A 10,901-nucleotide genomic window follows, 5' to 3' on the forward strand; every position below is an offset into this window, starting at 1 on the left:
TTTTCCAAGAGGTTATTCAAATCTATTTCTTTGATACATATAGATTAAACTATCAAGAGCTGTATCTAGAGTATTTTTCCAATCTTAATTTCATATATAAACCATTCCCATAGTAATAAAATTATCTTATGGAAAGTTATCTCCCAAATCCTAATGTGTGATGGATATGAGAAATTAAATGAACTCTTGCTTTTATTTTGTTGTTTGCCTCTATAGATGCCTCAAGTATTCCTGCAATCAACTCTTATCTAGTTGGTTCATTCAAGTTTGTAATAATTATGTGATGAATGAATTTAGTCTACTTCCTAATATATATCCTTAAATGTTAATATAAATAATAGATGGGAAAGTATTTAATATTAATAGATAGATAAAATTGTGCTCCTCTTTTACCATAGTATTTGGTTATTGATTATTATCAAATCAATGCCTTTGTTATCATTATAACCTCAAATTGGTAAAGACAAAGGAAATGAACTCAGTCACAAGCCTTGTTTGATATATTTTTTCAGTAGTCTAATGAGTTATTTTGTTCTCTAATTACAGTAGTGATTATATATGATGGTATTTTTGATTTATAATACTTTTGTTATGCATCCAAGCATAATATGGCTACTGCTAAACTTGAGCAATCCCCAAATGGGTATGAAATATAATTAAGGTTTTTTTTTAATATATATTGAAGAGACATGAAGAATACATTGTATATGAATGCTATCTTCAAGTGTATTCCACTAATGTGGAACAATATAAGAAGAAAATATGAGTACTATATAAATCCCCCCTCCTTGACCAAAATGGATCTAATTACCATTTGTCAAACTACATGTCACTAATTATGCCAAAAGACAATTCAATCTAATTGAGCAGATCCAAAATGGTAAAGGAGATAATATTTGATCATAAATTTATCATCTCCAAGAATATATGCTCTACTTCATTTTATTTTTTTAATAAATCTACACTTATATTCTTGTGTTGATTCCAAAAAACACTTTGTCTGCCTACCTTATTCGCTATTTACCTAAGTTATTCACTATTTGTACTAGCTAATTTATCTACACTTTACCGTCTAGTCTATCTATCATTTTAATTCTATAATTGCATATTTTCATGATAACTTCATATCTTTTATAGACCATGTTTTAATGACAGCACCTAAGTATATTTTCTTGGCACTTGTTTCTTGGTTTATCCTAACATTATATTGTTGGAAATGCTTTAGAATAATTGAGAGAGGGGGTGAATCAGTTATTCAAGGTCCAAATGTCCTAATAAAACTTTTCACTAAGTATAGTGGGCCCATTAATCTAACCATGTATCCAAGCAAAACATTCATCTTAGCGAGTTACTGAAAAATTAACATGCAGGAATGAAACATGAAAGATCAGTACAGAACGCAATGATTTACGTGGAAACCCAATTTGGAAAAAATCACCAGTAACATGCTACTCCTTTTTCACTCTTCTAAAGTGATGCTCTATGAAAGTCCTTCCCTATTAAAGGATACAAAACACACTATTAAATGTGACTTAGTTAAGCGATTTCAACCACCTTGTTAGAAGTGAGCCTTGTTAAAGGATATTAGAACATTCACTTGGAATGTCACCCTGTTAAAGGATTTACAACATGGCTATTAAACCAACCTATGTCCATAGGATCTATCCCTAATTAATACAATTGCTAGAGAGTAACAATAAGGGCTTTTGATCTTATACAACTCACAACATAACTTGCAAATTTTAGATCTCAATTTAGTTCTCCAAATTTCCTGGCTTTCAGTCTCTACAGCTCTGACAACTTGTCCTCCTTTCAAGCTTTTTCTCCTTGAGTTTCCATGCTTTTTATGCCAATGAAATCACCTCTGTGGTCACCTATCGAAGCAAAATCTTTGTACTCTGTTCTTTTTCCTCAATGCTATCTCCTCAATACCATATACTCTCTCTTTGACCAACCTTTTGCTTCATGACTTGTAACTTCTTAAATAGAAGTCTGGAATACCTTTCTTTCTCTATTTATCCCACACTTATTTTAGATTTTGAAATGGATTAGGTAAGATACAATGTACCTACTGCTAATATTGTTTCATCTAGAAACATCATGAAGAATCCACCTAAATTTTCCCAAAAATTGTTCATCTAGAATTCTATGCCACCAGCTCATCATCCTTATCTTCCATCTGGTTCACAAAATTCAAGGTAACAAACTTGTTGGTTTGGATCTAGTGATTCTTTGACTTTACAAATCATCCAACAACTTGACACTATTGACTCTCTGATGCTTGGCAAATGCTATGTTACTCGGCTCTAACTAAGTTCACTGATACTCAACACCTATTACTTGCTTTGCACCTGAACTTTATTGGTATCTTCTATTTCACTCGGCACACACTAGATTTTTCATTTTCTTAGCATTAACTAGAAATCTACTCAGCACCCACTAATGAATTTAGTCAAGCTTTGCAGACAACTTTGTTACAACTTATTCTTCTAGAGTTTCTTAGTGTGGCCAACCTCTATACCTACAAGTATATTGTCAATACATCATTTTACCATTGTCTTAACTGATCCTTGCACTTCATTACAAAACCATAACCCAACCTTTCCCTTAGGTGCTTTTGTTACATCTTGTTGATTAAATCTTCTTCATCAATCAACTAAGTGATAGTACTTGGATCTTATAAGCAATTTTTGTTTCCAGCAAATAGTAGGTTTTACATCAGTGACAAAACAATGATTGAAAACATTCTTAATCAACAATCTCCCTTCTTCCACAATGATCTTTTCAATCAAATTTCAACAATCTCCCTCTTTGGCATTGGTGGCAAACCAAACTGATCAACCAAGTTATCAAAATGGTAACTAGGTTAAAATAGTAAGTCAAATGCCAAAAATAAAACTTTGTATCCAAAATTCTTCATTCTATCAGAAACTTTGAATTTCTTATGAACCCCTCTAAATTCTATAAGCAAGTCCCTCTTACAAAGTATTAGGGATATCATTTTTGCTCATACACTGTTTTCTACCTTTTTGTTGTACTCCCTCTTTGATCTTGTCATCTTCTTGTCTATGTTGTTTTCTCCCTCTTAGCTATTATTTCCTTTTTTTCTTCCTCTCTACTATTTCTCCCTCTACACATTGATCCTATATATTTGATCAGTTTCTACTATTTTTACTATTTCTCCCTCTTTTTTGTAGCTTTCAACTTCTTTCCACTTTGATCAATTTTTTCATATTTCTCCCTCTTTGACAACAATGCCAAAGACACATTGTTTCAGCATATTATCATGCAAGCATAGCATTTATAGGAACTATAATTTCTCCCTCTATCACCTTGATTGTGACTTGTTTGGAATTTTAGTACTTGTAATTACTTCAGGCAAAAACCTAAAGTAACCTTTGCATCAATTTATATCATATCAATAATCAACTCATTTGATGCAAGGAAATCTTGCTGTTACTTAAGCAACTTTGGATAGGGGTATCACCCCTAACTTACCTCTAAGATATTCAAATGCATCTTTAGGTAATGGTTTTGTAAAGATGTCAGCAATTTGTTCCTTTGAGTTGACATATTCCATCTTCAATTCTCTTACATAGTGATACTTGATTGCAATATGCTTTGTTTTGGCATGCATCATAGGATTATTTGATATGTTGATGGTACTTGTGTTGTCACAATGGAGTATTATAGGTTTAGTTATATCTTCCTTCATACCTTTCCACATGTGCTTGATCCATACAATATTGGTGCAGTTGATAGTAGCAGCAACATACTTAGCTTCAATTGTGGACTATGAGGTACAACTTTTCTTTTTGCTATTCCAAGTGACTAATCTTTTTCCTAATAAGAGTGTTCCTCCATTGGTACTTTTTCTATCATCTATATTACCTCCCCAATCTACATCAGTATAGGCTTTCAACTCAAAATTTTTAGTCCTCTTGTAGTGTAAGCCTAAATCCTCTATTCTTTTTAGGTATCTCATTATTCTTTTTACTACCATAAGATGATTTTCTCTTGAATTTTCATAAAATCTTGCCACTATCCCAATAGATAATGAAATATCTAGTCTACTATGCACAACATATTGTAACTTTCCAATCATTGATCTATATAGTGTTTGATTCACTTTAGCTGATTCATTATTCTTGGATAGCTTATGTCCTATTACCATTAGTGTACTGACTAGTTTTGAATCCTCTAAGCCAAATGTTTTGAGTATCTCCTTGATATATTTTGGTTGAGTCACAAATATGCCATATTCTAGTTGATGTACTTACAATCCAACAAAGAATTTGATTTTCCCAAACATTGACATCTCAAACTCATGTTTCATCTGATCAACAAAATCTTTGCACAAGACATCTTTTTCTCCAAATATTATATCATCAACAAAAATTTTAGATAACAAAATGTCCTTACCTTTTTCTTCCTTGATATGCAGGTTGTTATTGTCATCTATTCTCTCAAATCTTATATTCACAAAATATTTTTGAAGTTTCTCATACCAAGCTCTAGGTGGTTGTTTCAAACCATAGAGTGCTTTATGCAGTTGGCACACCATATCCTTGTTTTTGTTATCAACCAATGCCTCTGATTGTTTAATGTAAACTTCCTCTTCTAGTATACCATTTAGAAAAGCATAATTTACATCCATTTGATAGACTTTAAATCTTTTGTAGGTAGCATATGCAAGAAGAGTTCTTACTCCTTCCATTCTTGCAATATAGGCAAATGTTTCCTCATAGTCCAATCCTTCTTCTTGTGCATAACCTTTGCAAACTAGTCTATCCTTATTTCTTGTGATCTCACCATTCTCATCTAGCTTGTTCCTAGATACCCACTTGGTGCCAATCACATTCATATCAGCTGGTCTTGGAACTAAAGTCCAAGTTTTGTTCTTCTTTATCTGATTAATCTCTTCTTCCATAGCCTTATACTAGTCATCATCTAGTAGTGCATCTTTCACTATTTTGAGTTCAATTTTGCTCAACAGACATGATTTATTTCTTAATTTTTTCCTTGTCATTGGTCTTGCTTCCTTGTCACCAATTATTTGTTTATTAGGGTGATGTCTTCTCACATACTTGGATAACCTTGGTTCTATCCTTGTTTCCATGTTTGGTCTTTTAGCTTTAGAGTCACTATGAACATCTCTTTCACGGAGTTCTACATCCCTTTCATGTGTACTAATTTTAGAGTCAGAATGTCCATTGTCTTCATTCTGCAACTCCACTTCTAAATGTAACTTGACCTCTAAATGCAGCTTGACTTTTGAATGTAGCTCAAAATTCACTAGTTGTAACTTGGCTAATACTAAAACTTGTTGTTGATTTCCAACTTCATTAATAAATTTTTCTTTAGCAGACATTCCTTCATAGAAGTATTCAAAGGTTTTGTACTCTTCTAGTTTCTTAGATTCATCAACTTGAACTTTTATATGCTCATCAAAGTTTACATTTGCACTCTCCACAATTTTTTTAGTGTTAGTATTTAAACATTTATATGATTTACTTCTAGTGGAGTATGCAAGGAATATGCCTTCATCACTCTTTGCATCAAACTTGCCATTCCCAAAATCTTTAAGAATATAACACTTACAACTAAACACTTTCAAATGTTTAATATTGGGTGAGTGACCATACCGTAATTCAAAACGTGTTGCATTTGTACCTTTCTTGACTTTTACTTAGTTCAGGGTGTAGATAGCTATACTTATAGCTTCTCTCCAGTACTTTAGAGCAACATTATTTTCCATCATCAATGTTCTAGCATAATTTGTCACTGATCTATTTCTTCTCTCTACAATTCCACTCTATGGGGAGTTCTATATGATGATTTTTGTCTCTTAATTCCTTTATCATTGCAAAATGTCTCAAATTCTTTTGATGTGAACTCTCCTCCTCTGTCTAATCTTAGGTACTTCAGACTCTTCCCGGTCTCCTTCTCAATCCCAGCCAAATACCACTTAAACATTTGAAAAGCATCATATTTTTTTTTAAGAACATAAAAGTCATCATTATAGGTAGTCATCAACAAACATTATTATGTATATGTCTCCTTTGTAGCTTTGCACTTCTATTGGGTCACATAAATTAGTATGGACTAACTCTAGTACTTCTTTGGAAGTAAAAGTTTTGCACTTGAAACTTGACTTGGTCATCTTTCCTAGTTGACACTGTTTTCCCATTGTATTGTCAGGCTTCTTCAATTTAGGTAAACATCTTACTTTCTTCTTTTTGCCGATGTTGATCAAATTATCAAAGTTGAGATGACATAGCCTTTTGCACCATAGCCACACATTATCAAATATTACAATGAGACAATCAACATCCTCCATGTCTAGGTAAAATAGATTACTCCTAGTTTAATCTCCTTTTCATATCAGATTTCCATCAATGTCATAGATTTTGGTAGTTTTGTTTCCAAATTCTACTTTGCGTGCTACATTGCCTAACTTTGACACCCTCAAAAAATTTTAATTCAATCCTTCAACATAAGATGGATTATCAGATGAAATTTTCTTTGTAAGCTTAATGGAACCTTTTCCTTTGATTAGACATCGAGCATCATTTCCAAATCTAACACTATTTACATCATACTGAGTAAAAGTGAAAAACTTACTTTTGTCTCCTGTCATGTGATGTGAGCATCCACTATCTCTGATCCACTTGTCATTCTTTTTTACACAAGTTACAAGTGCTTTTTCCTTATCTTTTTCTAACTCATCTTTCATGGCTACATAGACTACCTCATCATCATTTTCATCAGAATTCTCTTCTTTAGCAATGTAGCACCTTTTGCCTTTATCTTTGTAATCTATGTTATCATCTTCTCTTCAACTCTTGTGCCTATTGCTTTCTTTGTAGTCCTTTTTCTATTGGAATCTTGTAGCAATATGTCCTACCTCATTGCAATTAAAACAAATGATAGGTAGCTCACCTTTGAATTTCTCTTTGCCTCTGTGAAATCTTCTGGGTAGAAATGCTTCCAATTGTTCCACATCTTCTTCATCTATGCTACTATCACTGGATACATATTTTATCTTTCTTCCCTTCTTCTTTGGTTTCAATTCTTTAGTATCTTTCAACAATAGCTTGGCCTTGAAAGCAGAATCAAGATTCTTAGGTTTTTAGTTATCAAAGTTGGATAACTCAAATGTAGTAAGTCTTCCTACTATACATGCAAAAGTTAGGTTTTTTCCAAGTACACATCTTAACTCTTGGATGGTAGATACTCTAATAGCATAGATGGGGAGAAAAGTTCTTAAGAATTTTCTATTAATAGTATCATCATCTAGATGACCACCCAAACTTCTTATTGCACTTACTACTTCCTTTATTCTAGAGGAATATTGAGCAGCATTTTTAACTTCCTCCATTCTCACGTCATCAAACTTTCCTCTGAGGCTTTCTCCTTTTGCTCTTTCAACATTCTGATCTCCTCCATAAATATTTGACAAGGCCTTCCACATCTTGAATGCAAAGTTACATCCCTTGATGTCAACAAATTTTGCATAATTGAGAGTAGAGGCAATCTCTAGCATTGCCTGATTGTGCTCCTTCATTTTCCTCAAATATTTTGTAGTAGGGGCATTGGTTAGATCATCATGTTCTATTTCAATTGAGCTTTGTGCATGATCACCTATTGATCCAAGATGTAGCTTCATTAAACTTTGTCATTTAAGGAAGTTATCTTTTTTGAGCTTGGGAACTTTTCTCTTAGATATTTTGATCTTTCTACTTCTAGTACTTCAAACCAAATCAACAACTAGCTCTGATACCAATTGTTGGAAATAATTTATAATGACTAAGAGGGGGAGTGAATCAGTTATTCAAGGTTCGAATGTCCTAATAAAACTTTTCACTAAGTATGGTGATCCCATTAATCTAACCACCCATCCAAGCTAAACATTCATCTTAGCAAGTTACTAAAAAATCAACATGCAATAATAAAACATGAAAGATCAACACATAACATGGTCATTTATGTGGAAACCCAATTTGGAAAAAACTAATAACATGCTACACCTTTTTCACTCTTTTGAAGTGATGCCCTATCAAAGGCCTACCCTGCTAAAGGCTACAAAACACACTATTAAATGTGACTTGGTTAAGGGATTTCAGCCACCCTATTAGAAGTGAGCCTAGTAAAAGGACTTTAGAACATTCACTTGGAATGTCACCTTGTTAAAGGATTTACAACATGGCTGTTAAACCAACCTAAGTCCATAGGATTTATCTCTAACTGATATAATTGCTAGAGAGAGACAATAAGGGCTTTTGATCTGATACAACTTACAACATAACTTGCAAATTTTAGATCTCAATTTTATTCTCCAATACCTTGTCCTCCTTTCGAGCTTTGTCTCCTTGAGTCTTCGTGCTTGTTATGCCAATGCAATAACCTCTGTGGTCACCTATCAAAGTAGAGTCTCTATAATTTGTTCCTCTTCCTTAATACCACATACTCTCTCTCTAACCAAACTTCTACTTCATGACCTATGACTCCTTAAATGGAAGTCTAGAATACCTTTCCCACTCTATTCTTCTTGCACTTATTTCAGGGTTCAAAATGGATTAGGCAAGATACAATGTATCTACCCCTTATCTTGTTTCATATAGAAATATCATGAAGAATCCACATGAATTCACCTAAAAATAGTTCACCTAAAATTTTGTGCCACTAGTTCATCATCCTTATCTTCCATCAAGTTCACAAAATTCAAGGTAACAAACTTGTCAACTTAGATCTGGCAATTCTTTGACTTTTCAAATAATTTAGAAACTTGTCACTATTGACTTTCTAATGCTTGGCATATATCATGTTACTCAGCACTAACTAAGTTTACTGATGCTAAACACCTATTACTTGCTCAAAATCTTCTATTTCACTCAACACACACTAGATTTTTCATTTTCTCAATACTAACTGGAAATCTTCTCAACATGAACTAACTTGCTCAGAACCCACTAATGAATTTAGTCAAGCTTTGCAGAAAACTTTGTTACAACTTATTTTTATAGAGTTTCTTTGTGTGGCTAACCTTTGTACCTACAAGTATATTTTCAATACATCATTTTACCATTGTCCTAATTGATCCTTGTACTTCATTACAAAACTATAACTCAACCTTTCCCTTAAGTGCTTTTGTTACATCTTGTTGATTAAATCATCTTCATCAATCAACTAAGCAATTGTACTTGGATCTTATAAGAAATTTTCATTCCAAAAAATAGTAGGTTTGACATCAGTGACAAAACGATGATTGAAAAAATTCTTAATCAGCAATCTCCCTTCTTCCACTATTATCTTTTCAATCAAATATCAACATATATTTGCTAGACGGTATATTATTTTTCATAGTTTTTGTGTCCTTCCTTCCTATGCAACATCATGAAGCCTTATTTATTTAGAAGGGCTTTCTGAATACATATCACTCCAACCTTCTATCATATTTTTTCTAAATCAACCCATGATATTGATAGTTGTGTTTTTGTCAAATTTCATTTCACAAGCCTTCTATACATATATATATATATATATATATATATATATATATATATATATATATATATATATATATATATATATATATATATATATATATAGACACACACAGAGTGTTTTCTATCTCTCATTGGTGATTGTATCAACTTATATGCTTTGTTAAAATGCTAATTGCCAATTGGGTTCCATCCATCCTAAAATGTCCCTTTACTTATTTTGTATGATATTTCAAGCCTCTAATCAGATTTTCAAAATCAAACAACTAATATCACAAAGATCCACCAGATTTCTCAAGAAACCCCAAATCGGGTATGTCAGAAATAATGCCAAAAGCTTCACAGCTTCACCTATTATTAATAAATCTGAAAGTGGAAATTTTTACAGAAATTTGAGCAGAATAACAGCCTATAAAATGACATTTCTAGATCTTTATAACATGGACACAATAGCTCCCAAACGGAGGACAAAACAATGCTCATTAGGCTCTCGAAAATAGCACAAAATAGCCCAGAATCACCACAAAAAATTAATAATCTATCACAAAAGTATAATCATATCCAAATACATATATTTAGATCTATTTTGATATTTAAAAGTCTGATATACAGCAGCAACCCAAAATGATATGAAATACTCAACTGGAAACATCAAACTCTTACAAAATATACTCCCAAAAACTCACAAATCTGCACTGTTCAGCACAAAGGAAAACTCTGCATGAGCATGCACATGGAATGGCTTCAAAATCTCATCCTTAGCCTTCCTAGAAACTTGCAAAATCCCATTCTTGGGTCTCCCTGGAAACCTACAAACTCTCGTTCTTGGGTCTCCTTCTCCACAGGTTTGGCAGCCTCTGAAGAATAACAAAGAATGAGCAAAAATCAAGTTCTGGAATCAGCCCAAAATGCATCCAAACCCCTTAAAAGAGGGCATAATCCTAACTCACGTCCAAGAGGGGTGAATGAAACATATTTTAATAATAATTTTCATTTATTAGTCCATTAGCTTCCAAAGATTATCCCCTTTTTCCAAAACTTCACCTTTTTTGGGCTTGTCTGCCTTAGAAAAGATTATTATTTTTAATTATTTAAAAAGGGGACATGACAAGTCCTCTCCTTCCAAATATTTCTTGTCCTCAAGCAATGGCTGAACAATAAACCAATCAATCCACCTAGATCCCAAATATAGTCATGAACTATACTATTGTCAATTAACACAGGCTCCTACAATATCCTCTGCAATATAACCAAGAGGAATCCATAATCAAACTGACAATTACTGCTCAACCAAACTCCAAAGTCACAACTTCCATAGTCAGAAACCCACGAGACACAAACTCTTAGAACATCAAAACTCAAGTAAAGTAACCAAATCAAATTGCCTACATAGTA

This window comes from Cupressus sempervirens, chromosome 4 (assembly GCF_028749045.1).
Source record: "Cupressus sempervirens isolate cs-2001-9-10 chromosome 4, ASM2874904v1, whole genome shotgun sequence".
Lineage (NCBI taxonomy): Eukaryota > Viridiplantae > Streptophyta > Pinopsida > Cupressales > Cupressaceae > Cupressus > Cupressus sempervirens.